The 26165-nt window shown below is 45.5% G+C and overlaps 2 long non-coding RNA genes across 2 annotated transcripts; one reads left to right on the forward strand and one right to left on the reverse strand.

Annotated features, from left to right (window-relative positions):
- Positions 1–7046: 7046 nt before the first annotated feature.
- On the reverse strand, positions 7047–7469 carry LOC134911576 (uncharacterized). The gene is made up of 2 exons (XR_010176688.1): positions 7376–7469; positions 7047–7150 (listed from the first exon to the last, which is right to left on the reverse strand). It is a non-coding gene; the product is annotated as an uncharacterized LOC134911576 (long non-coding RNA).
- A 1878-nt stretch (positions 7470–9347) lies between these two features.
- On the forward strand, positions 9348–9781 carry LOC134911577 (uncharacterized). The gene is made up of 2 exons (XR_010176689.1): positions 9348–9452; positions 9678–9781. It is a non-coding gene; the product is annotated as an uncharacterized LOC134911577 (long non-coding RNA).
- Positions 9782–26165: the final 16384 nt, after the last annotated feature.

Below are 26165 nucleotides of genomic sequence, written 5' to 3' on the forward strand. Positions count from 1 at the left end.
TATGGGCCCCTGTCCTAATAATCTGTCGGTCTTTGCGTGTGTTATATATATGTATTGTCGGTCCTTTAGCTGTCTATGTATGGGCTGTCGGTCTTTTACGTGTCGGTCTTATTGGGGGTCTGAGTTATGTATTGTCGGTCATTTAGCTGTCTATGTACACACTGTCGGACTTTTACGTGTCGGTCTTATTGGAGTCTGTTATATGTATTGTCAGTCATTTAGCTGTCTATGTATGTGCTGTCTGCATTCTGGGATTGTCTATTTAATTGATGTCTGGTAAATGACATTTCAGTCTCTTTTACTGTCTATGTATGCGCTGTCGGTCTTTTGCGTGTCGATCTAATGCACGTCTTACGTGTGTTCTGTCAGTCTTTTATGTGTCTGTGTATATGCTGTCGGTCTGTTGTGGTTCGGTATCACTGTTGTCTGATGGATGACGTGTCGGTCTGTTTTGTTGTCGATGTATGCACTGTCGGTTTTGGGGTTGTCGATGTGACTGTTGTCTGACCTATGAACTGTTGGTCTTTGTTCTGTAGGGCTGTTGGCCTTATTGGTGTTTCCATTGTCTATATATTAACTTTGTCTGAGTTTTATCTGTCGGTGTTTCACCACTGTCTGACTGGTGTCTGTCTGTCTTCTGTTGTCGTTCTTTTTGCTGTCTGCATTCTTCCGGTCGGCGTGTCATCCGGAACCCGAACCTCACTACAGTATATATGAATTCTCTAGGGAGCTTAACCACCACAAATATCTAAAACATACGATAAAAAATTATTGAAAGAAACAAACTGTTATAATATTGTCATAACAATTTCCATAACATGAATAGATATGTCATACATGTTAATTGAATAATACATTCATTTGTAATAATCTGTTAAATAGTCATTTGAAAATGTCTGTTGTTAGGTGAAGTGTTATATTCTTCAACCCGATTTCAAGTGTGAGATTTAATCACAAATTCATAGAAACCCTATATCTATCTATAGAGAGAGAGAAAGTGTAGAGAGTTCTCAAGGGAGCTATACCACCTTAATTAATTTTCACAAATGAATATAAAAATTATTTTATTATCATAAAATGAACAATGAATTTCTTAACATTGTTATATACGTCTATGACGCAAATACATAAAAGATCTCTTTCAGAATCACATACATCAACTGCACATTCAAATATTGTTTTAAAATGATCTGAAGAGTTTTTCTCTGATGGTATCTACTATAAAGGTAGAACATTCAATATTCAACAAAACAAGATGGTTTAGATGTATGTCCTGATAAGCATAACGTTTGGAACCCAATGCGTTTTGTCCTTAGGACTTCATCAGGGGTTAATATACTGAAAAACCCTCCAGGAGTGGTCCCTAACAAAGATATAACCCCTCTAGTCAAACTACCATCCAAATTCTACCCTGTAGAGTCCAGAGGCAGTAATTTGGATATCTTCTATGAATCCATAAAAGATGACTTTAAGAAAATAAAGCTGAAGAGCGATAAATATGGTACTAATTTAAACCCACAAGAAAAAGGAGCTTTAAAGACACTAGTGAAGGATAAAAATGTAGTTATTAAAGGGGTTGATAAGGGAGGGGCAGTAGTCTTCCAAACGAAAATTGCTTATATGAATGAAGCCTCTAAAATACTCTATGATGGACAGACATATGTTGAATTACTGGGCAATCCAACATTAATATACCAAGAGGAATTAATGTGTTTGCTGTTGAAAGCATTAAGGGAAAATTTGATTTGTAAGGATGAATTTGACTATATGTCAAACATCCAATTGTTCCAATTTTCTATCATATCCTTAAGATCCACAAAAGTAGAACTTCCCCGCCTGGAAGACCCATAGTTGCTAGGATTAATTCTCTGACTTCAAATTTATCACACTACTTGGACATTAGATTGCAACCATATGTGATGAAAATGAGATCCTACCTCAAGGACTCTTCCAGTGTACTTCAAAAGTTAGAGTCTTTTGTTTGGTCTGAAGAGTATTATTGGCTCTCCATAGATGTGCAAGCCTTATACTCTTCCATCCCCCATTTAAAGGGCTGGGAAGCAATAAAAAGGGTTCTGTCAACTGATCCTGATATATCCCAAAAGGAAGTAGCATTTCTGTTGGATAGCATTTCATTTATTCTAAATCACAACTTTTTTGAGTTTGACCAAAAGTTTTATTTGCAACAACAGGGTACAGCGATGGGGACAAAATTTGCCCCATCGTACGCAAACCTCTCTATGAAAGAGTGGAAAGACATCTTTGTATATGGTTTGGAATTTCAGGTTAACATCTTCTTTTACCAAAGGTACATAGATGACCTCCTTTTGATCTGGAAGGGGAATGAAGGTAGTATGGAGAGATTCATAGCCTCCATACTGATCAATAAACTTAATTTAAAATTTACCTACCAAATGGATCCAGTGAAAATTGATTATCTTGACCTGACTCTCTAATAGGTATCCCTGGCAAAATGATAAACACAAAAACATTTTTTAAAGAGGTGGATGCCAACAGCTACATCCCTCAGTCGAGCTGTCATTATCCAGCATGGAAGAAAAGCATCCCATATGCTCAGTTTCTCTGGCTAAGACGGAATTGTACTCACATAAATGACTACTGGGAGCATGCAACTGTAGTCCAAAAGAGATTTGTAGAAAGAGGCAACAATTTAGATGCGATTTTAGAAGCTAAAATCAAAGCATCCCGGCAGGAAAGGAAGCAGATGATACAACCTAGGATGAAGGTCCATGTAGACCAGCGACATTCTAGACCAGTGGTTTCCAAACTTTTTGGAATCACGGCGCCCTAGAATATCAGAATTTTTTTCACGGCACCCCTAGGCCAAAAATTTCTTATTGAGAAACTTAGAAAGAAATATTACATTAAGTAGATCGCATTTATATGTCATCCTTAGGGTCAGTTGTGTGGTGAGGGACAAGATTTGCTTCTGTTTGGCCACATATTTTATGACTGGCAGCCACCAGCACTGGTTTTGCCTATTATATTGACCATGAATAATTTGAATTGGTCCTGGACCACCAACTCAGGGCACCCCTGCAAGTGTCCCGAGGCACCCCAGGGAGCCACGGCACACAGTTTGGGAACCTCTGTTCTAGACCCTTCGTTACGCAATTTAATCAAGAAAATCAATCCATTAGGAGAATATTAGAACATCTTTGGGGCATATTACTAAAAGATCCTATATTAGGCCCCAATCTTCCTCAAAAGCCCAACTTAGTCTTTCAAAGAGCCAATAATTTAAAAAGTGTGGTGGCACAAAGTGGACTGGTGAGACCGGATCTGTCTAGAACATGTGCTGATCTTATTGTACCTATAAAGGGATGCTTTCCCTGTTCCAGATGCATCTGTTGTAAGTTTATGGAACGTAAATCCTTTAATATCAAACTGGATACAGGCAGGTTGTATAAATTGGGACATTTGTTCAATTGTAATATGGAATATGTTGTGTATAGAATCCCCTGTGGTTGTGGTCTATCATATGTCGGGAAAACAAAAAGGCAAACAAAAATTAGAATCCAGGAACACATGAGGAATGTGAAGAATAAACTACCCTCGCATAGCCTTTCCAGATATTATGCAGATAAACACAATTCCATTATCAATAGGGATAACTTCTCATTTACTGTTTTGGAACATATATCTATAGACCCCAAAGGGAGTAGTAGAGATCTTGCACTGTCCAAATGGGAGACCTATTGGATATATACTCTAGACACTTTGGCCCCAAAAGGTTTGAATGAAGATATAGACATCGTCTCGTTCTTGTAGGGTCTTCTTTAAATTTCTATTTCTGCTTTCATCCTCTTTCATATAAATATCAATATTGATCGGTAGCCATATGAGTATTTTTTCACATATGGTCATTTATATTTATTTAATGTGAGTATGTGATTATGGTAAATTAACATCAGCTGGGAAGAAATATGTATCTATATTTGTATTGTAAATAGGAGACCATGTTAATATCTCACTGGCTTTATCATAGCATGTGATCACATACACTATATGGTTTTAGAGCTCATAAGAGTCACTGACTTATTGTGGGTGTATATGCTCACATTCGTAGGTACGTTATGTGTGCGTATACATCTGTCTACATGAGTGTAGTACATGTGTATGTATGTGCATATTGGTATGTACGCATATGTATGTATGTGCATGGCGTTATGTGCACATATATATATACTATGGTTACTGGAGTCACTAAAATAGAGAATATAGATTGTAGTCACGAATTGATTATGGTGTAGTTTATAAATAGACAATATAGATTTAGTTATTAAAGGTCACAAATTAATTATGACATAGTTTATAAATAATATTATGGACTATAAAACACATACACTAATTAATTTTATGTAGTTTTAAAAATTAATGGACTATAGAACATGTACACTAAATAAATGTCCCATACTGTAAATAAAGTAATAAACAAAAAAAAAACTTAGTAAATGTAGTTTAAAAAGAGGAATTTATATGGTATCTTTGAATAGCCTCCTCTATTAAGGTAGTTCCTCTTTATGTATGGAAGTGCACAAAACACCCTTATAATTTATAATCAATGAAAAGTATTTTTGAATATTTTGCACTTTGTCATTTTTTATTAGGTCCCCCGTTTGTATGTAATAATTTGAGGGACATCCCGGATGGCTTTGTAATGGATTAAGTGTGTACACCTATTGGGGGTCATTCCGAGTTGTTCGCTCTGTATTTTTTTCTCGCAACGGAGCGATTAGTCGCTAATGCGCATGCGCAATGTCCGCAGTGCGACTGCGCCAAGTAAATTTGCTATGCAGTTAGGTATTTTACTCACGGCATTACAAGGTTTTTTCTTCGTTCTGGTGATCGTAATGTGATTGACAGGAAGTGGGTGTTTCTGGGCGGAAACAGGCCGTTTTATGGGTGTGTGCGAAAAAATGCTACCGTTTCTGGGAAAAACGCGTGAGTGGCTGGAGAAACGGAGAAGTGTCTGGGCGAACGCTGGGTGTGTTTGTGATGTCAAACCAGGAATGACAAACACTGAACTGATCGCAGATGCCGAGTAAGTGTGGAGTTACTCAGAAACTGCTAAGAAGTGTCTATTCGCTATTTTGCTAATCTTTCGTTTGCAATTTTGCTAAGCTAAGATTCACTCCCAGTAGGCGGCGGCTTAGCGTGTGCAAAGCTGCTAAAAGCAGCTTGCGAGCGAACAACTCGGAATGACCCCCATTTAGTAGTACTCTTCACCTAGTAGCGCTGATAATAGCGCTATTGTGGACCTCAATCGGAAGTGCCGCTCGTGGAACGCAAGAAGCACTTCCGGTTAAGTACCTCCGCCGGAACCGGAAGTGCGGTGCGTGGAACGCACGCCACACTTGCGGTGGAACGCATAAGCCTACTCACGATCATAACTTCGTTATAAGAGTGGTACATAGGACTACACTGTTTATTATATAATATGAGTATTGTATTACTGCGCCTGTACAGTTGGTATCTGTATGAATGAAGTTAGAGTTATTTATTTATAAAGTTCTGACAGGAAGTGATGTAGCCCCCTGAGAGGTATTTACAGCTGTTCCTTCTCACTCTCACATATAGCTGTGAGGAGAATCCTGATACACTGAGAAGTAAATTTGTTATTGGCATAGTCTCTTATATTTATTTGAGGAAGTCAGATTGTAAGGTTTTCTTTAATATCCCTGTTCTGTCTTTTTGTTTTAAAAAATATATTGGGATAAATTATGGCTTAATATTCTCTATTTTGTTAATTACTTACTATCAGTGGATAGAGACGATTATGTGTAATACACTTGATTGACACTGTGAATGGATATAATATATACTAGATTAGGATTAAAATCTCCCCCAAAAATAATAGTTTTGGGTACAGATTATGTGATAATATTGGGGTGTTTTTTTGCACCTACTGTATCTTATTATATACAATCCCTTATTGTTATATCAAACTGGTCATAATATCATTGTGATAAGACTGTATTCCTCATTTTATAGGGATTGTTACAGCACCCCATTTTATTCTGTAAATTGGTATTTGCTGGTGAAGCCAAATTGGTATGTACACTTGATATATTGATCTATCGCTTTTTTCTGTATATCTGATTCCTACTATAGATACTTATCAAAAGGTGCTATCATCACCGTAAAACAATCCAGTTTATGATATTCTTGTCAGAACCTGGTATAAAATGTATGATTAATGGATATATAATGTGTGACTAATGGATATCTAATGTACACCATTTTTGGGTCTTGATCCCTTGTTTTCTTCCTTCTCCTCTTATTTCCTGTTTTGTATATATATGCAAATTAATACATGATATGATGGGGATTTTCCAGATATCTATACTATTGAACATTGATCATATTCTCCATATTGTCTGGATGTGACACACTGAGAATTAAAACCAGTGATGATCGCTCCCGTTATTAAAATTGGGTATGAATGTCGGTATCTGACATTTGGAAAATCTCAAATTATTGGGTTTAAAATTTACATATTTCTTCTAAAATCTCCTAGATATTAACCCCTGATGAAGTCCTAAGGACGAAACGCGTTGGGTTCCAATCATTTTGCTTATCAGGACATACATCTGAACGATCTTGTTGAATATTGGATGTTCTACCTGTATGCTAGATACCATCAGAGAAAAACTCTTCAGATCATTTTAAAACAATATTTGTATGTGCAGTTGATGTATGTAATTCTGAAAGAGATCTTTTATGTATTTGTGTCATAGACGTATATATAAATGTTAAGAAATTCATTGTTCATTTTATGATAATAAAATAATTTTTATATTCATTTGTGAAAATTAATTAAGGTGGTATAGCTCCCTTTAGAACTCTCTACACTTTCTATCTTTATTTCTATACCTTGTCTAACAGAAGGTATTTCTCAGAGGTGTAGCTTTTGATCTAGCACTAGTAAGGGTCTTAATTGTTTATATATATATATATATATACCACAACAACCACCTAGGTGGAAGGTGCACTCACGCCCAGAAATTAGTCTCTGAAGTCACTTGTAAATTCAGTATATTTTTTATTCGGGTTCACTGTTGATGCCGTATTTCATCGACGTTTCGGTCCTTATGTGGACCTTTATCAAGATTGGCACTTAAATCACCTATACAATCAGAAACAGTTACAATTAATATGTATGAGAACCCAGATTTACTCAACACCAACACCACCAGTGCCTCCCAGGCCCTGAAGACTGTCACAAAAACCAGAAAACGTATTAAAAAACTGTTTTTTATATATGTAAAAAAGATACTAGGAAGTAATCCACGTGTGATGAAAGAGACACCTCCACCGTTAGGACTATCTGTTTAGATAGGCAAGTGATTACCTGGACGATATGCCAGATCACTCAGATGCGTGGAATGGCCTTTAGAGTTGGCAACATGCCTGATCACATAATGAGGTTAAAAGGCTATAACGTAGGAAGGTTGCAGGCGTAGTCACCTATTAGATAAATAACAGAGTAACTACACCATAAGAAAATACACTAACAACGTCATTTAGGAAAAAATCATACCTAGTTACATGTAGAAATAGCTCAAGGCAGCTTGTGGGCTCCGTGCATATGTAAGACACTCAGTCTATAAGGAGGCACAACAGGGAAAAAAATAATCACCAACCGTAATCATGTGTCAGAAGGGAGCTGCAGGAGAACCATACTCACTGCTCAAGTGTCCAGAGCCAAATGGAAGCTGCATAAAGTTCAGCCTCAGCTGAGCACTATTTAAGGATCAACCACAGGAAGTGCCAATTAGGAAGATTAAGTCTCTCATTAACATATCACCTCTCAGATAACTAACTCAGACCAACTGGGTAAAACGTTACAGGGTTCACAGGACATGCGGTGGCTATCGCTAACGCACGGCTACTTAAATGAGTGGATTTTAACAATTTAGAAGGGCAACTGCCGAAGACGCGTCTTTTGCGTTCCACCGATCGGAACTCCATGCGTTCCACTCCACGGAAGTGGCGCCGGCCGGAAGTCTCTGCGTTCCACTCGCGGAGAGAACCGTAATAAGGCTAATCCACTGGCTAATGTTTAAAGGAGGTGTACAACCTAGAGGAGGGCGTTCACAGAAAAAGAACACTCCCCCGGGTGGAATCTTCAATGTACAGGTCCACTCATAGCTCACAGGAACTCGGAGGTATACCGAAGGTCACCTCACGTATAATCCTGAATTAACCTATGTGTAACCTGTCAGTCACCACAGAAACAGAGTGCAAATGTAGATAATAATCACGAGGGCTCGCCAATAGTCACGAGGGCTCGCCAATTCCAATGACCACACCACCCATCATTCCCTTTTATTATTTAAAATCTTTTTCTACATTATACCTATGTATTACTATAAAGATATTATACTCATATCAGTATTCAATGTGCCTTTGTTGATCAGATATACGTTAGTTGGTATGCATAGGGTGAGTTGTGGTCATTTGATTTGGTGCCCTCCTATCTGTCTTTTTTGACATTTTTTGACATTTCATATTATGAATTATTATCTACATTTGCACTCTGTTTCTGTGGTGACTGACAGGTTACACATAGGTTAATTCAGGATTATACGTGAGGTGACCTTCGGTATACCTCCGAGTTCCTGTGAGCTATGAGTGGACCTGTACATTGAAGATTCCACCCGGGGGAGTGTTCTTTTTCTGTGAACGCCCTCCTCTAGGTTGTACACCTCCTTTAAACATTAGCCAGTGGATTAGCCTTATTACGGTTCTCTCCGCGAGTGGAACGCAGAGACTTCCGGCCGGCGCCACTTCCGTGGAGTGGAACGCATGGAGTTCCGGTCGGTGGAACGCAAAAGACGCGTCTTCGGCAGTTGCCCTTCTAAATTGTTAAAATCCACTCATTTAAGTAGCCGTGCGTTAGCGATAGCCACCGCATGTCCTGTGAACCCTGTAACGTTTTACCCAGTTGGTCTGAGTTAGTTATCTGAGAGGTGATATGTTAATGAGAGACTTAATCTTCCTAATTGGCACTTCCTGTGGTTGATCCTTAAATAGTGCTCAGCTGAGGCTGAACTTTATGCAGCTTCCATTTGGCTCTGGACACTTGAGCAGTGAGTATGGTTCTCCTGCAGCTCCCTTCTGACACATGATTACGGTTGGTGATTATTTTTTTCCCTGTTGTGCCTCCTTATAGACTGAGTGTCTTACATATGCACGGAGCCCACAAGCTGCCTTGAGCTATTTCTACATGTAACTAGGTATGATTTTTTCCTAAATGACGTTGTTAGTGTATTTTCTTATGGTGTAGTTACTCTGTTATTTATCTAATAGGTGACTACGCCTGCAACCTTCCTACGTTATAGCCTTTTAACCTCATTATGTGATCAGGCATGTTGCCAACTCTAAAGGCCATTCCACGCATCTGAGTGATCTGGCATATCGTCCAGGTAATCACTTGCCTATCTAAACAGATAGTCCTAACGGTGGAGGTGTCTCTTTCATCACACGTGGATTACTTCCTAGTATCTTTTTTACATATATAAAAAACAGTTTTTTAATACGTTTTCTGGTTTTTGTGACAGTCTTCAGGGCCTGGGAGGCACTGGTGGTGTTGGTGTTGAGTAAATCTGGGTTCTCATACATATTAATTGTAACTGTTTCTGATTGTATAGGTGATTTAAGTGCCAATCTTGATAAAGGTCCACATAAGGACCGAAACGTCGATGAAATACGGCATCAACAGTGAACCCGAATAAAAAATATACTGAATTTACAAGTGACTTCAGAGACTAATTTCTGGGCGTGAGTGCACCTTCCACCTAGGTGGTTGTTGTGGTATATTGGTGGCCTCTCAGGTCATTAGGAGCACCCGCCGTCGTTATTACTTTTGATGAGAGTGCAGGACCTTCCAAGACTATATATATATATATATATATATATATATATATATATATATATACACAGGTTGAGTATCCCATATCCAAATATTCCGAAATACGGAATATTCCGAAATACAGACTTTTTTGAGTGAGAGTGAGATAGTGAAATCTTTGTTTTCTGTGGCTCAATGTACTCAAACTTTGTAAAGGTAAAAAGGGTAAAAAGCTGATAATATTTTAAATCCACAGTGTAAGAGAATAAAAAGAGGTCCCCCCTTGATGAAGTCTGAGAGACGAAATGCGTTGGAAACCTCTTTGATGACCTCTAAATTAAGTTAAGATACCTCTTTTTATTCTCTTACACTGTGGATTTAAAATATTATCAGCTTTTTACCCCATTTTTACTTTATCCGTTTTTTAAAGCTTTATATGTCAGAGGTGATTAATTTTTTGAAAACCTTTTTTATCCTGTTATAATAAATTGTATATACTTTTCATATACATTGGGAATTTGTTTGTTTTTAAATAGTTTTTAGTAAACACCATTGGTCGCTCATATCCCTATTCCCCCTCTATCTATAAAAAACTTTTTACAGGGACTTGCCACCCCTATGTATTTGGGGAGCAGCTGACACCTATATGAACTGAGGAGTGTTTTTTATATATATTGTAATATATTTTCATATATAAATTCTTTTTAACCAGAATAGTTTGGTTACTCACAAGTGGAGCAATTTTTTCTATCTTAGACATATATATATATATATATATACATATACACACACATACACAAACACACACATATACAAGTATATATACAAATGACTTAACTTTATAAAGAAAACAATGTTCTTTAGATTTTTATTAAGACGAATATATGGGGTCAGATATATTGACGCCCGAGATAACTGGAAGTACGAGATGCCGAACGATCTCGGGCATTTTTTTAAAAGGGCAATAACTTACAAGGTATGATTTTTGTCTTGTAAGCGATTGCCCCTTTAAAAAAATGTTGGAGATCGTCTGGCATCTCAACCCTCGGCGATCTCAGGCGTCATTACATCTGGCCCTTAGAATTAGCTACATAGTTACATGTTAAGACAAAACAAAGGGCCTAGGGGGTAATTCAGGCCTGCGATCAGGTCCAAACTGCGTATGCACCGCAATGCGCAGGCGCGTAAGATGACTGCACCGGGCATCGGTGCATAGTGATGGGATGGTGCGAAAAAAAGTAATCGCAAGGAGATTGACAGGAAAAGGGCTTTTGTGGGTGACAACTGATCGTTTTTAGGGAGTGTATGGAAAAACGCAGGTGTGTCCAAGCATTTTCAGGGAGGGTGTCTGCCGTCAAATCCGGTCCCGGACAGGCTGAAGTGATCGCAGTGGCTGAGTAAGTCCTGGGCTGCGCAGAGACTGCAAAAAATCAGTTTGTGCAGCTCTGCAACACATGTGCTCGGACACTTGCACAGCTCAAATATCCTCCCCGTGTAGGCGGCGACTATCTGATCGCAGGACAGCAAAAATCGCTGGAATTTATACATTTGTCCGGGGGCGCATGCGCATGGTCTGTCCTCTGTATGCACCCTCATTTACTGCAGGCATCCCGCAGTATTTGTGAACGAATCTGTCTGTCAGTCACTGCATCTGCCTGTCAATCAGCACATCTGACTGTCAACCACTGCATCGTTATCACTGAAATTGTGGATGGCTCCTGCCGGCACAGCCTGGTTGTGATTGCAGGATGCCCGCCACTATCTTTATGATCGGCGTGGCTGCATGTGATGGCACGCAGCTGCCCCGATCATGCCGATGACACACCCTCCATTCAGTAGCTGCCGCCGCTGTTTCCTTGCAGCCGCCCCCACAACGCCCCGTCTTATTCAGCACTGATCACAGTGCTGCAAAAACGTGGATCGGCCAATTTATCATCCGTCTGCGCTAGTGATGAGCGGGTTCGGTTCCTCGGAAACCGAACCCCCCCGAACTTCACCCATTTTACACGGGTCCGAGGCATACTCGGATTCTCCCGTATGGCTCGGTTAATCCGAGCGCGCCCGAACGTCATCATCCCGCTGTCAGATTCTCGCGAGAATCGGATTCTATATAAGGAGCCGCGCGCCGCCGCCATTTTCACTCGTGCATTGGAAATGTTAGGGAGAGGACGTGGCTGGTGTCCTCTCCGTTTATTAATGTTGCCTCAAATATTTGTGCTTATTGCTTAATTGTGGGGACTGGGGAGCAGCTGTATTGTATAGGAGGAGTACAGTGCAGAGTTTTGCTGATCAGTGACCACCAGTTTTATCCGTTCTCTGCCTGAAAAACGCTCCATATCTGTGTTCAGTGTGCTGCATATATCTGTGCTCCCACTGCTTTATTGTGGGGACTGGGGACGAGCAGTATTATATAGGAGGAGTACAGTGCAGAGTTTTGCTGACCAGTGACCACCAGTATTATACGTTGTCTGCCTGAAAACGCTCCATATATGTGCTCAGTGTGCTGCATATATCTGTGCTCACACTGCTTTATTGTGGGTATTGGGGACCAGCAGTATTATATAGGAGGAGTACAGTGCAGAGTTTTGCTGACCAGTGACCACCAGTATTAAACGTTGTCTGCCTGAAAAACGCTCCATATCTGTGCTCAGTGTGCTGCATATATCTGTGCTCACACTGCTTTATTGTGGGGACTGGGGACCAGCAGTATTATATAGGAGGAGTACAGTGCAGAGTTTTGCTGACAGTGACCACCAGTATATATAGCAGTACGGTACGGAAGGCCACTTCTCTACCTACCTCTGTGTCATCAAGTATACTATCCATCTAGATTCTATACCTGTGGTGCATTTTAGTTTTGCAATTTGCTGACAGTGACCACCAGTATATATAGCAGTACGGTACGGAAGGCCACTGCTCTACCTACCTCTGTGTCGTCAAGTATACTATCCATCTAGATTCTATACCTGTGGTGCATTTTAGTTTTGCAGTTTGCTGACAGTGACCACCAGTATATATAGCAGTACGGTACGGAAGGCCACTGCTCTACCTACCTCTGTGTCGTCAAGTATACTATCCATCTAGATTCTATACCTGTGGTGCATTTTAGTTTTGCAGTTTGCTGACAGTGACCACCAGTATATATAGCAGTACGGTACGGAAGGCCACTGCTCTACCTACCTCTGTGTCGTCAAGTATACTATCCATCTAGATTCTATACCTGTGGTGCATTTTAGTTTTGCAGTTTGCTGACAGTGACCACCAGTATATATAGCAGTACGGTACGGAAGGCCACTGCTCTACCTACCTCTGTGTCGTCAAGTATACTATCCATCTAGATTCTATACCTGTGGTGCATTTTAGTTTTGCAGTTTGCTGACAGTGACCACCAGTATATATAGCAGTACGGTACGGAAGGCCACTGCTGTACCTACCTCTGTGTCGGCAAGTATACTATCCATCCATACCTGTGGTGCATTTCAGTTGTGCGCAGTATATATAGTAGTAGGCCATTGCTATTGATACTGGCATATAATTCCACACATTAAAAAATGGAGAACAAAAATGTGGAGGTTAAAATAGGGATAGATCAAGATCCACTTCCACCTCGTGCTGAAGCTGCTGCCACTAGTCATGGCCGAGACGATGAAATGCCATCAACGTCGACTGCCAAGGCCGATGCCCAATGTCATAGTAGAGAGCATGTAAAATCCAAAAAACAAAAGTTCAGTAAAATGACCCAAAAATCTAAATTGAAAGCGTCTGATGAGAAGCGTAAACTTGCCAATATGCCATTTATGACACGGAGTGGCAAGGAACGGCTGAGGCCCTGGCCTATGTTCATGGCTAGTGGTTCAGCTTCACATGAGGATGGAAGCACTCATCCTCTCGCTAGAAAACTGCAGTGCCACTCCTAGATGGGCCAGGTGTTTGTGTCGGCCACTTGGGTCGCTTAGCTTAGTCACACAGCTACCTCATTGCGCCTCTTTTTTTCTTTGCATCATGTGCTGTTTGGGGACTATTTTTTTGAAGTGCCATCCTGTCTGACACTGCAGTGCCACTCCTAGATGGGCCAGGTGTTTGTGTCGGCCACTTGGGTCGCTTAACTTAGTCAAACAGCTACCTCATTGCGCCTCTTTTTTTTTTCTTTGCATCATGTGCTGTTTGGGGACTATTTTTTTGAAGTGCCATCTTGTCTGACACTGCAGTGCCACTCCTAGATGGGCCAGGTGTTTGTGTCGGCCACTTGGGTCGCTTAGCTTAGTCACACAGCTACCTCATTGCGCCTCTTTTTTTCTCTGCATCATGTGCTGTTTGGGGACTATTTTTTTGAAGTGCCATACTGCCTGACACTGCAGTGCCACTCCTAGATGGGCCAGGTGTTTGTGTCGGCCACTTGTGTCGCTTAGCTTAGCCTTCTAGCGACCTCGGTGCAAATTTTAGGACTAAAAATAATATTGTGAGGTGTGAGGTGTTCAGAATAGACTGAAAATGAGTGTAAATTATGGTTATTGAGGTTAATACTATGGGATCAAAATGACCCCCAAATTCTATGATTTAAGCTGTTTTGAGGTTTTTTTTGTAAAAAAACACCCGAATCCAAAACACACCTGAATCCGACAAAAAATTTTCAGGGAGGTTTTGCCAAAACGCGTCCGAATCCAAAACACGGCCGCGGAACCGAATCCAAAACCAAAACACAAAACCCGAAAAATTTCCGGTGCACATCTCTATTCTGCACATGTGCAGCATTGCAAACGCATGTGCATGGGGTAAAAATGCGACATGCCCCCATTCAGATGCCGCAGCCTCCGCTGTTTCCCTGCAGCCGCCCCCACAACACCCCGTTTCCACCTTGGAAACAGAATGTTACCACCCGCCTGCGAACGTCTCTGCCTGTCAATCATTCAGAGGTGCTCGCATTTACTGTGGGTCACCCGCAGTAAATGCGAATGCATGCGCATGACAGGCCCTGCGCATGCGCCCACCGGGCGAGCCAACATAAATTTGGCTCCTTATTGAGTAAGGATAGCACATTCTGCTTTTTAGCAGAATTTTCAATCCTTTGAATCACATGCAGGGGACGCCCATCGCAAGGCAAGGCTGCCCAGCATGCAGCCCACCGCCCACCCACTGTGATCAGACTTAAAATTCGTTTGCGCCACAATTTCAGTGTAATCCCTGAAATTGTGGATGCCTCCTGCCGGCACAGCAGGAGGCCCGCCGCCATATTTTAGTTTGGAGTGGCTGCGTGTGACAACACACAGCCACCCTGAAAACACAGACGCCATATCCTGGTTTGCGCCACCATGCCCCTGTTTACCCTCCGCCGCCCTCGCAATGGATCACCTCCATCTTCCCCGTGAATGCCGCTGCCTGTCAGTCAGGCAGAGGCATACGCAGTTAACGCCAACTATTAGCATTAACTGTGTGACCTGCGCGTGCGCAGTAGGGTTATCGTAAAATCTGCGGTTGGATCGTGATTTGAGATCCAACCTGAATTAGGCCCAAAGTTTTCATAAATTATATGAATGATAATATGATTTAAAGAAATAACATGTCCCTACAGAGCAGACTGAGGGCCTAATTCAGACCTGTTTGTAGATGTGCAAAAAAACCACACATCTACGATCAAAATCTTATGCATGCGGGTGTGCGCCAAGCACAGGGCTAGTACGCCCCACATGCCAGACCAAGTAGTTCCCTGTCTAAGCAGCCTAGCTACGAAGGCAGGCGGCTATCCGCCATGTTTTTGACTGCAGCAGCTGTATGTGACGTCACGCAGCTCCCACGTCCCGCCACGCAAACGGTCCAGACAAACTCACGCTCTGCCTCTCCCGTGTCACTATCTCTCCATCACTCTCTCTCCTGTAACTCTCTGCCTCTCCAAGGCATAGAACTCTCCTTATCACTCTGTGCTTCTCCCTGTCACCCTTTCCCTATCACTTACCGCCTTTCCCCATCACCTTCTCCTTGGCACCCACTGCCTTTCACCATCACCCTTTCCTGTCCTCCACTGCCTCTCCATCTTCCACTATCTCTACCTATCACACCTTTTCCTGTCACGCACTGCCTCTCCACTACATCACCCACTGCCTCTCCACCTTCCACTATCTCTACTTATCACACCTCTTCCTGTCATGCACTGCCTCTCCCCTTTACTCACTACATCACTTACTGCCTCCCCATGGTGTCACTCACTTCCTCCCCCTTTCACCTATTACCTGGCATCATCCACTGCTTCCTGATGTAACCAACTGCCTCTCACTGTCACCATCTGCCTCTCCCTGTCACCCACAACCCACTGTCTCTTCATCTCCCACTATCTCTCCCGGTCACCCACTGTCTCACCCTCTGCCTCTCCACCATGTCACTCCCCATCACCCTCTCTCTCCTGTAACCCTCTGCCTCTCCATGGCATCACCCTCTCTCGTAAGGATACAGCTTTCCCTTTGAGGCAATGCTCATAGTGCGAGTCCACCTCCACTTTGCCAGTAGCATACTCCTTCAGCATGTGCACATAACATCCCTCCCCCCTTCCCCTGTTAGTGTGCCCCCCTCCTATCACTTTGTTCTGGATTCGCCCCATTAACAGAGATACACAAAAAGAAAGTTGCTCATAATAAATGTATTGGCCCATCACAGGTGTGCAAGGGAGAAATTTTGCCAAGAAAGAAACAAAACAAATTCAAACAGCACACTGCAATGTGTCAGCAAAAGAGACATGCACCATATATAATAAAATGAAGGGAACTCAGTCACACAAATATGATAATCCACCTGCCATGTCAAGGTGCCACTGCTCAGATGGTCCTACACTGCCTAATAAAAATAATGCCACTTTGTCTCATGTATTCATGTGTATTCTATTGCAGAGAGTTACCACCTGCGCACTGAGGCGATGCTGTCTAGTGAGTATGGCGAGCTGCTAGTGTTTGTAGGTGATCTATCCTACTACGCAAATTACAAAGTATGTGAAACACTGCGCTCAGCCCCTGATGTCTGACCGTACAGAATGTCAGTGTTATCTCTATGCACATACAGTCTGAATTCTTAATGTGTTGTAAATGGGAACCAAATGTTTCATCAATTTATGTCAAACAGGTGAAAAAATGCACAGTGTGGGTACCAAAATAACCTTTTAATGAGGAGTCACAGTGCTCCTACCAGACAACTTATTAATGCTGTAAGTTATCCTGTTCACAATGAGAAGTTAATTCTGTCCATGCAAATGGCGTGAATTAGTCCCATATAAAATCCCTTTAAAAGTCTCTAATCACTATTACTTGTCCAGCAAAATTGCTGCACCTACATGATCCAATTACCAAAGTATATGATCAAATGCTGATCGCAAATGGATGTAGTTTAAAGCTGGTATTGTGCTCTGAACGGAGCAGTCCTTGGTGCTGCTGACCGCAGCAAATGTTTGGTTGGACAATACAAATACGTGGTTGGGGATATATGTTCTGGGGGTGCGGCGTCCCGTAACCCTCAGGTACATATACTTACCCTTCTTCTTCTGATAGTCCTCGTCTGCCAGCTCCCGCTGCACTTCCTTCCTTCCCCGTCCCGGTCCCAGGCGGGTGTGGATCCTGTGTGTGCAAGCCTGCACACTGATGAGTGAGCCTCCGGGACAGCGAGACCACCGGCGGCTGCGGCACTTCCGGGTACTGTTACCCTGGTGTGGGTGTCCAGTCCCCGGCGCGCTGCAGCGCTGACGGCGGCTCCACTTCACTAGCCAGTGAAGGAGACTGGGGAAACAAGTCGGTGGAGGCTATCAGCGGTTCTTTGCAGATAGTCTGTGTGAATAAGTGTCTTGTTTCAGCCTTAACTGGCCTTCCCCTGGAAGTAGTGTATAGATTGCTGGTCTGTAGGACTCCTTATATGGTTCCTCCTATTTTTCCATTGGCTGTACCTTAATTGAATAAACAGATGGGTGTGAATCTAAACCAAACACTGGGCTGTGTATTCTATATTGAGAGCTAACTCACCTGGAGGCACCCCAAGATACTCGAGTATGGCATTACAAGGATATGCATTCCCTCTAGTGATGAGCGGGTTCGGTTTCTCGGGAACCGAACCCCCCCGAACTTCACCCATTTTACACGGGTCCGAGGCAGGTTCGAACCTTCCCGCCTTGCTCGGCTAACCCGAGCGCGCCCGAACGTCATCATCCCGCTGTCGGATTCTCGCGAGATTCGGATTCTATATAAGCAGCCGCGCGTCGCCGCCATTTTCACTCGTGCATTGGAGATGATAGGGAGAGGACGTGGCTGGCATCCTCTCTGTTTATTGTTGAACTTGATTGCTTTATTGCTTAATTGTGGGGAGGACTGGGGAGCAGCTGTTAGGAGGAGTACAGTGCAGAGTTTTGCTGATAAGTGACCACCAGTTTTATCCGTTCTCTGCCTGAAAAAAACGCTCCATACCATATCTGTGCTCAGTGTGCTGCATAATATATCTGTGCTCACACTGCTTAATTGTGGGGACTGGGGAGCAGCTGTATTATATAGCAGGAGTACAGTGCAGAGTTTTGCTGACAGTGACCACCAGTATACGTTGTCTGCCTGAAAAACACTCCATATCTGTGCTCAGTGTGCTGCTTTATTGTGGGGACTAAGGACCACCAGTATAATTAATATTACATAGGAGGAGTACAGTGCAGAGTTTTGCTGACACAGTGACCACCAGTATACTATATATAGCAGTACGGTAGGCCACTGCTGTACCTACCTCTGTGTCGTCATTCATTAAGTATACTATCCATCTACATTCTTCTATACCTGTGGTGCATTTTAGTTTTGCAGTTTGCTGACACAGTGACCACCAATATACTATATATAGCAGTACGGTAGGCCACTGCTGTACCTACCTCTGTGTCGTCATTCATTAAGTATACTATCCATCTACATTCTTCTATACCTGTGGTGCATTTTAGTTTTGCAGTTTGCTGACACAGTGACCACCAGTATACTATATATAGCAGTACAGTAGGCCACTGCTGTACCTACCTCTGTGTCGTCATTCATTAAGTATACTATCCATCTACATTCTTCTATACCTGTGGTGCATTTTAGTTTTGCAGTTTGCTGACACAGTGACCACCAGTATACTATATATAGCAGTACGGTAGGCCACTGCTGTACCTACCTCTGTATCGTCATTCATTAAGTATACTATCCATCTACATTCTTCTATACCTGTGGTGCATTTTAGTTTTGCAGTTTGCTGACACAGTGACCACCAGTATACTATATATAGCAGTACGGTAGGCCACTGCTGTACCTACCTCTGTGTCGTCATTCATTAAGTATACTATCCATCTACATTCTATACCTGTGGTGCATTTTAGTTTTGCAGTTTGCTGACACAGTGACCACCAGTATACTATATATAGCAGTACGGTAGGCCACTGCTGTACCTATCTCTGTGTCGTCATTCATTAAGTATACTATCCATCTACATTCTATACCTGTGGTGCATTTTAGTTTTGCAGTTTGCTGACACAGTGACCACCAGTATACTATATATAGCAGTACGGTAGGCCACTGCTGTACCTACCTCTGTGTCGTCATTCATTAAGTATACTATCCATCTACATTCTATACCTGTGGTGCATTTTAGTTTTGCAGTTTGCTGACATAGTGACCACCAGTATACTATATATAGCAGTACGGTAGGCCACTGCTGTACCTACCTCTGTGTCGTCATTCATTAAGTATACTATCCATCTACATTCTATACCTGTGGTGCAATTTAGTTTTGCAGTTTGCTGACACAGTGACCACCAGTATACTATATAGCAGTATGGTAGGCCACTGCTGTACCTACCTCCTGTGTCGTCATTCATTAAGTATACTATCCATCTACATTCTATACCTGTGGTGCGCCTCTTTTTTTCTTTGCATCATGTGCTGTTTGGGGACAATTTTTTTGAAGTGCCATCCTGTCTTGACACTGCAGTGCCACTCCTAGATGGGCCAGGTGTTTGTGTCGGCCACTTGTGTCGCTTAGCTTAGTCACACAGCGACCTTGGTGCGCCTCTTTTTTTCTTTGCATCATGTGCTGTTTGGGGACAATTTTTTTGAAGTGCCATCCTGTCTTGATTGACACTGCAGTGCCACTCCTAGATGGGCCAGGTGTTTGTGTCGGCCACTTGTGTCGCTTAGCTTAGTCACACAGCGACCTTGGTGCGCCTCTTTTTTTCTTTGCATCATGTGCTGTTTGGGGACAATTTTTTTGAAGTGCCATCCTGTCTTGATTGACACTGCAGTGCCACTCCTAGATGGGCCAGGTGTTTGTGTCGGCCACTTGTGTCGTTTAGCTTAGTCACACAGCGACCTTGGTGCGCCTCTTTTTTTCTTTGCATCATGTGCTGTTTGGGGACAATTTTTTTGAAGTGCCATCCTGTCTTGATTGACACTGCAGTGCCACTCCTAGATGGGCCAGGTGTTTGTGTCGGCCACTTGTGTCGCTTAGCTTAGTCACACAGCGACCTTGGTGCGCCTCTTTTTTTCTTTGCATCATGTGCTGTTTGGGGACATTTTTTGAAGTGCCATCCTGCCTGACACTGCAGTGCCACTCCTAGATGGGCCAGGTGTTTGTGTCGGCCACTGGTGTCGCTTAGCTTAGCCATCCAGCGACCTCGGTGCAAATTGTAGGACTAAAAATAATATTGTAAGGTGTGAGGTGTTCAGAATAGACTGGAAATGAGTGGAAATTATGGTAATTGAGGTTAATAATACTATGGGATCAAAATGACCCCCAAATTCTATGATTTAAGCTGTTTTTTAGTTTTTTTTGAAAAAAACACCCGAATCTAAAACACACCCGAATCCGACAAAAAAATTTCGGTGAGGTTTTGCCAAAACGCGTCCGAATCCAAAACACGGCCGCGGAACCGAATCCAAAACCAAAACACAAAACCCGAAAAATGTCCGGTGCACATCTCTAATTCCCTCCAGCTGCTAATCAATACATGCCTCTCAGAACAGTGACACACAGAATGTAAATTGTCCATAATCAATTTATTGGCAAGTCACAGGGTTCAGTATGATTTCCCGATGGACGGGATGCTGACGGTCAGAATACTGACAGTGGTATTCCATCCATCAGAATCCCAACAGCCCGCCACTAAGCCCCCTAACCCTCAACTGTTACCTACCCTAACACTCCCTTGTGGGTGCCTAACCCTCCCTTACCTGATGCCTAAACCAAACCCTCCCCGCTTGGTGCCTAATTCTAACCCTCCCTCCCCGGTACCTAACCCTTTCCTTCCAATCCATGAACACTAACCCCCATTCTCTAACGTCCTAGAGGATGCTGGGACTCCGTAAGGACTATGGGGATAGACGGGCTCCGCAGGAGACATGGGCACTTTAAGAAAGACTTTGACTCTGGGTGTGCGCTGGCTCCTCCATCTATGCCCCTCCTCCAGACCTCAGTTTGATACTGTGCCCAGTAGAGACTGGGTGCATTTCAGGAGCTCTCCTGAGTTTCCTTTAAGAAAGCATTTTTGTTAGGTTTTTTATTTTCAGGGAGCCTGCTGGCAACAGACTCCCTGCATCGAGGGACTGAGGAGAGAGAAACAGACCCACTTCTCTGAGTTCAGGGCTCTGTTTCTTAGGCTACTGGACACCATTAGCTCCAGAGGGATCGGTACGCAGGTCTCACCCTTGCCGTCCGTCCCAGAGCCGCACCGCCGTCCTCCTCGCAGAGCCGGAAGAAAGAAGCTGGGTGAGTATGTAAGAGGTGCGGCGGTGCGTGTGGTGGTGCCTGCTGCCGTGCAGGTGTAGTTTCGGTACTCACCAGGCGCCGCTCTCTCTCACCTACAGGTACCGGAACCTTCAACGGACCTGGCAATCTTCAATCGGATCCAGACACGATGACCTAGGAGGAAGGAGAAAATGTGCTTTCGGGCTAGGTGAGGGTCATCCCAGGCGTACGCCTCAGAGCCCGAATTTCACCTATTGGCACTCTCGCACCATGTGGAAACTCTACCTTGCAACCGCGTGCAAGGCTCACCGCTCGCCCTGAAGGAAGGGAGACAGATAGGGACGAACACAGAAGGAACACACAGACCGATGTTACTCACCGTCCTACATCTTATACTCCGATCTTCTCCACTTACAGGTCCCTGTAAGGAGGCAAAGAGAGAAACAGCCGTGCAGGGCCTAACTCTAACCTAGTGTGCATCCGCTACACTAGCTACATAACAAAGCCCTCAAACTGGCTCAAGTGTGGGTGGTGCAACACAAACTATGCACAAACTCTAACAAACAGACACTTTGCCCTGCACGGTAACGACATACATCACAATATCGGATTACAAGATCCCACGGTGCTGTCCCTTCAAATCCCTACCTACCCCTAGAAGGGGGTGGGCGCCACACAGCCTACCCACCTCCTGTACCTTCCCTTATGTGGGGCTCAGGCCAAGCGAGCCTGCCTACCTAAACACCCTGGGGTGGACTGGACCTAGTGCCCAGTACCACCTGTATTCACATTCGGGGGAAACCGCTTATCTACTGGGCCTAATGTCCCCTAACTGCACACAGGCCGGAGGCCTGACTTTATCCCTCGGGCCTAGCGCCTGACTAACTCGTCGCCCATTGTGTGACCTGGGCGTAATGCCCTGGGTCACCTTATATCCCTAGCGGCCGCCAACTGAACTAGGGCCTAATGCCCTCTAATGTCCCCCAGGCCTATTGCCTGCGCTTGCCCTCGGGCCTAATGCCTGCCTATCTTGTCCCACAGGCCTGTGGCCTGACTATTCCCATGGGCCTAGTGCACAAACTGTGCCCCCAGGCCTAGTGCCTGCCTATCAGGGCCACGGGCTGGGGGGGGGGCCCGACTACACGTCGCCACGGGCCTGGAGGGCCCGCCTAAACGTGCCCACGGGCCAGGAGGGCCCGACTAAATGCCCCCACAGGCCAGGAGGCCCGACTAAATGCCCACAGGCCGGAAGGGCCTGACTGTGCCCACGGGCCTAATGCCCGAACACCCGGTGGTCTAGGGAGGAGAGGGGGCACCTTAGAAGGGCCTACCTGCGGTGGAGAAGGCTGCAGTGGGGAACTGCACAGCTCAATTGCTTCCCACCACTGCAGCGCTTCTCGGCCTGGATGAGCTCTTCTGCCGCTGGCCCGTCCTGGCCAGCGGCGCCGCCGTCTCCTCTCCGGAGCCTGGAGTCTTCTGGCCTCTTCCGCCGCCACTGGAGCTTCTTCCGCGACGCCTTCCTCCTCCTCGCGCCACTCCGAACTTCGCCGCTCTTCGGCGCAGCTTCTTCTCTCTTCGGCTCCCGCCCGGCGTCTGACGTCAGACGCCGGGGGCGGGGCCTATGACGCGGCGAGCGACGATTGGCTCGCCGCGCCCACCTCTGATTGGCCGGCGAGCCGCGATTGGCTCGCGGACGGCGCCGGATTCGAAAAGCCGCTGGCGGCGCTTCTGATTGGCGGCCAGAACGGCGCCAAGTTTAAAGCGCCGCCGCCGCTACCCGCCGCCGACAGCCTGGTGCAGGGAAACATCCGATCCCTGCACCAGACACCCGCCGCCGCACACCCAGCGCTGGGGACAGACAAGCTGCCCCAGCGCTGTCCACAGCCAGGGACAGCACCTCGGATGTGCCCACAGGGCACATCTCTACATTTCCCCCCCTTTTTTCCTTTGTAGTCCCTACAAAGGTCTCTACGATGTCCATCGTCCGCGGGTCAGGGAATTCCGAGGTCCCTCCGGCGAGGTTGTGTTCGAGGGCCCAGCCCGGACAGGCTGTGACCCCACATCCTTCCACCTCCAGCTCCGGGTTCCTCTTCTTACCTCCTGACCTCCATCGGCGGATCCTCTGGGGGAGTGGCATCACCTCACGGTCGCTCGACATGGGCCACCAAGGGGAATCTTCCTCCACGGGGACAACAGTCACCCACCCCTGGCCTTCCATATCGTCTGTGGCATCGTCCCTGTCTTCAGGGTGTTGTACCGACCACCACCCAACAGTGGAATCCTCCGGGGCATCCGTTTCCTCCCGGGCAACAGCCACCATATGTCGCATTTCCTCGCGGGGCATCTCCAAAGGTCCTATGTCTTCCTCTGGAACGGGTCCTCCCACGGCATCACGATCCTGTCCCCGTACGTCCGTCCATTTCGGCACTCCCGGCAGGTATTCTTGCTCCAGGACTATCTCCTCCTCTTCACGGAGGGCATTCAACTGGGAGCACGACTCCACCCGATCCTGCCAGTCACTCTCGTCGGCGCTTCCGATGCCAGAGTCGTCCTCCATCTGTTCTTGGAGGGATTCGTCGGCGGACAGCTCACCATAGTCCGAGTCCTCCTCCGATATCTGGACTGGGGTATTATTTTCCTCCTCAGCGTACTTAGTTGCTTCCGCTGGCACCTCTACTTCCTCAGCGTACTCCTTCGCATCCGCTGGCATCTTTACTTCCTCAGCGTACTCCTCTTCCGCTGGCATCTCTAGGTACCCAGGACACACCTGTTCCGCACTTCCTGGTCGTGGACGGTTCCATCGAGGGGAGATTCGGATGTCTCCGTCACTGGGTCTTCACGCTTTTCTTCGCAGCGTGGTCTCTTCACCTCCCAGTCGTCCACCTCCGCCTTATGCGGGAAAGGATTCTGCCTTACTGGGGTCACTTTCTTGGGACAGAGTAGGTCCGCGGCATCTTCCCAGGGGCACTCACTGGCCGCATGTCCTGGACGCCGACACTTCCAACAAGGGAGGGACACTGCCACCTTCTCCAAGACGGGTTCCTTGTCCACCTCCTTCACTGGGGAATCTTCACCCATTGGTTCCGGCTCAGAGGAAATGGGCACCTGCGAACTAACTTCAAGCAGGGTCTTCCGCTCCATTTCCCTGGTTTCCTCCTCCCATCTCTGGGCACGACCATCCGCAATCATCCGGTCTTCATTCCACGGACAATCGGGAAGCGCATGTCCCCTCGCCTTGCAGAGTGCACACACACGGGCTCTGCAGCCACCTGGTCCCAAAGTTGCTGACGAGACTCCGTCAGCTGCTTCACAGTGGCCTCGTAGTCTGTCCTGTCTTCCGTCCATGGACACTCCAGGAGCTGATGTCGGGGATCTCCACAGCTTTCACACCAGGAATCAACCTCGTCTTGGCTCAACTCTTCATCCCAGGGACAACTGTTATGCTCATGCCCGTAGTTTCCGCAAAGCAAACACCAGGACTCCTTCTTCGCTTGGCCCGTCTGACGTCTTCGGTCCGCTTCCTGGACCACCTTCTTTGGGGACGTCTCTCGCCAAGTACACTCGTCGGCAAAGTGCCCCGTTTGCCGACATTTCTTGCAGGGCGTCACAGCGGCCATCTTGCGCCCCTTCTCCCGGCGCTCTTCCTTTTCACGCTGGAACGACCGCTGCACCATCTTCAGGAGGTCAGCCCCAGACACCGTCACCCAGTCGCTCCCGACCACAGGCGTCCGGGGGTGAGTCTGTTCCGGAGCCGTCCGCAGGGAGGTCTTCTTGGTGGCGTTCCACATCGTGTCCGTGATCCTGTATCCTTGATCCTGCCGACTACGCCAAAAATGTAAGAGGTGCGGCGGTGCGTGTGGTGGTGCCTGCTGCCGTGCAGGTGTAGTTTCGGTACTCACCTGGCGCCGCTCTCTCTCACCTTCAGGTACCGGAACCTTCAACGGACCTGGCAATCTTCAATCGGATCCAGACACGATGACCTAGGAGGAAGGAGATTGCTGAGTGCCGTCCTCCTGACTGTGGACCGAAATGCCCTCCGGAACCGAGGAAAATGTGCTTTCGGGCTAGGTGAGGGTCATCCCAGGCGTACGCCTCAGAGCCCGAATTTCACCTATTGGCACTCTCGCATCAGGTGGAAACTCTACCTTGCAACCGCGTGCAAGGCTCACCGCTCGCCCTGAAGGAAGGGAGACAGATAGGGACGAACACAGAAGGAACACACAGACCGATGTTATTCACCGTCCTACGTCTTGTACTCCGATCTTCTCCACTTACAGGTCCCTGTAAGGAGGCAAAGAGAGAAACAGCCGTGCAGGGCCTTACTCTAACCTAGTGTGCATCCGCTACACTAGCTACATAACAAAGCCCTCAAACTGGCTCAAGTGTGGGCGGTGCAACACAAACTATGCACAAACTCTAACAAACAGACACTTTGCCCTGCACGGTAATGACATACATCACAATATCGGATTACAAGATCCCACGGTGCTGTCCCTTCAAATCCCTACCTACCGCTAGAAGGGGGTGGGCGCCACACAGCCTACCCACCTCCTGTACCTTCCCTTATGTGGGG

Source organism: Pseudophryne corroboree, chromosome 4, assembly GCF_028390025.1.
Source record: "Pseudophryne corroboree isolate aPseCor3 chromosome 4, aPseCor3.hap2, whole genome shotgun sequence".
Taxonomy (NCBI): Eukaryota; Metazoa; Chordata; class Amphibia; order Anura; family Myobatrachidae; genus Pseudophryne; species Pseudophryne corroboree.